The sequence below is a fragment of the Cicer arietinum genome, chromosome 5 (genome assembly GCF_000331145.2).
Source record: "Cicer arietinum cultivar CDC Frontier isolate Library 1 chromosome 5, Cicar.CDCFrontier_v2.0, whole genome shotgun sequence".
In the NCBI taxonomy this organism is placed as follows: Eukaryota; Viridiplantae; Streptophyta; class Magnoliopsida; order Fabales; family Fabaceae; genus Cicer; species Cicer arietinum.
This window is the reverse complement of record NC_021164.2, coordinates 51,059,166-51,061,785: the sequence shown is the minus strand read 5'-3', so window position 1 is coordinate 51,061,785 and position 2,620 is coordinate 51,059,166. Positions and strand designations below refer to the sequence as shown.

At 32.7% G+C, this 2,620-nt stretch overlaps 1 protein-coding gene across 1 annotated transcript in view; it reads right to left on the bottom strand.

The window, feature by feature from the left end:
• Window positions 1-1,514: 1,514 nt before the first annotated feature.
• LOC140920307 (uncharacterized) overlaps window positions 1,515-2,620 on the bottom strand; it is a 47,775-nt gene continuing 46,669 nt past the window's right edge. Inside the window, exons 4-5 of the mRNA XM_073368452.1 lie at window positions 1,682-1,858; window positions 1,515-1,591 (exon numbers count right to left, since the gene is read on the bottom strand). The gene's annotated coding sequence lies outside the window, so the exon portion shown is untranslated. The remainder of the gene's footprint in view (window positions 1,592-1,681; window positions 1,859-2,620) is intronic.

Below are 2,620 nucleotides of genomic sequence, written 5' to 3'. Positions count from 1 at the left end.
AATTTATTTATCTTAACGGTAAAATATTCTAAACATGCTAATTTTCTTATTCATCTCATGGATTTATTGGATTGGTTAAATATATTATAAAAAAAGAATCATCACTACGCGAAAAACTGTATTTTACAGCGCTTTTTTTAATCCATTTACAACGCTTTTTCAAAAAAAAAAAAAAACGTTGTGGAATCGAGCGTTGTAAAAGATACAATAGCGCTTTTAAAAAAGCGCTATAAAACATGTAAATATAACGCGCGCTTGTTATGCACATTTTACAGTGTTTTTTCAAAAAAGCGTTGTAAAATGCACACCCATTATATGAGTTATAAGTCTGCTTTTTAGAGCGCTTTTTAACAAAAGCGCTGTAAAATGCACACCCATTATATGAAATTATGGGTCTGCATTTTACAGCGCTTTTTTAAGAAAGCGCTGTAAAATATACACCATTATAGCGCTTTACAACAACATTTTACAGCGCTTTTTAAAAAAAGCGCTGTAAAATGTGTTTTTCTTTTTTTTTAAACGTTGTAAATTAAATATTTGAAATGAAAAGCGCTTTTTAGCTTTTTATGGCATTTTTTTTAGAAAGCGCTGTCTTTTATCTTTTTATCGAAAATTATTTTGATCCAGAATCAGTTCACAATCAGTGCACACAACAACAAAACATATTCAAATACCATAAGCAGTTCACACAATCAGTAGAACAGAAAACAGAACTTTGTAACTTAATTAACATATATGTAACTCTGTAACTCTACAACCTAATTAACTACATTCAGATACATATATATAACCTAATTTACAACCAAATTAACTACATTCAGATACATATATATAACCTAATTTATAACCTAATTAACTACATTCAGATACATATATATAACCTAATTTACAACCTAATTAACTACATTCAGATACGTATATATATATAACCTAATTTACAACCTAAACTACATTCAGATCCATATGCATGTTCATATATTGTGTCCTATGATCATTTACATATAATAACTAACAGAATATACATTATATGCACTAGCTACCATATAATATTCAGATCCCTTGCCCAGCAGCAAGCTATTTCCCAGAAAATCAAATAATTTGCATGTCAAGCACATACTGACACCAGTCTTCCTTTAATTCCATTAGATCTTCCTCAGAATATGATGGACTGGAATTGTCAAAGTACTGCAATATAAAAATTGAGCATATTATATTAAGTTAGTATCAAATATATAGATAATTTATATATGAAAATCATATAATGAAAATACCGTACCATTTCTGGGATAATAGTTTTATTCTTCTCAAAAATCTCCTTCATGAATCTCAATATGTAGTACCCACAGTCGATGTTGTTTGTTTGACAAGGGCACTTTATTGGGATCCATGTAATGTTATTAGAATTTTGCTTCGACACTGTAGCACCTCTTTGAGCTCGAAAAACTTTTAAGGCACTATCGAATGAATAAATGTGATTATTATAGCATGAACAAACACATTATATATATATATGGTGTAATCGCCGTGCACGGGATCCAAATAGTATATCACTTCAGAGACCGCATTGATTGCAAATAGCACCCAATGTGCCCTACAACAACAAAAAATTGGTTAAGCAATTTTGTTTATAGACAACTAATAAATTAAATTCTCATCAATTAAAAAAGATAAAATTACGTACCCTGAATTATATGGTGCCAAGAACAATTTATCACTTTCTATATTTCCTAAAAACATATCTACAATGTATTTTTTTACATTGTCTGGATCGAGTTTCCACATCGACATCTTATGTGGAGACAAGAATGAGTATTTATTTGACAATTTCCTCGTGCACACGACCTTCTCGTACAAAAACCTTCAATGAAAATTTTAAACTAGATTAATTACCAATACATTTAATTAATTACAAATAAATGCAATTAAAAGTATTTTTTACCTTATGTACAAGCTGATTACAGTAGCACTCAGCTCCTTATGTTCGAGAAGTTCGTACATGTGCTCCTTTTCGAGGTATTCAATATACTCATCTCCAAAGATGTCTTTATTCATTTGTACGATGGGCGAATCGTTGCTGCTGCCCATGTTCCTTTTTATTTGGATGTCAAGACACGCCCCGTATTTACCAAGGCGTGGCTGACTTTTATTAGGAGCAGCAGCAGCAGCGACCGATTTTCCCCGATCCAGATTTTTTGTTGCTGCAAGTTTGGCAGCTTTATTACCCTCCAGCCTTTGTAGTTTGGCAGCCCTATTAACCTCCAATTTTTGAGGTCTGCTGCCTTTTTTTGGCTGTAGGGGTGGTTTATTTATTTGGACCTACAAAAATGAGGTAAAATGTTAGTTTATTGAATCTGAAAAAATGACAAACCTTAGGCAATAAATGTGACAAACCTTTTCGGGAGATGTAACTGATTTGTTTCTAGGAATCATTTTTTCGAGGGCAACAAGGTTTGTGTGCCATGCCACGTAACTACCAATAGCGTCGCCTAATAACTGCATACCTCCATCGTTGTCCAGTATGGGCAACGATGCAGTTGGTTCGAAAGCAACAGTAGGTGATACTTTGACATGGCCCGCAGGGATCAGAGTATTGTGCAATACTTCTCCCGAAGTATTGTAC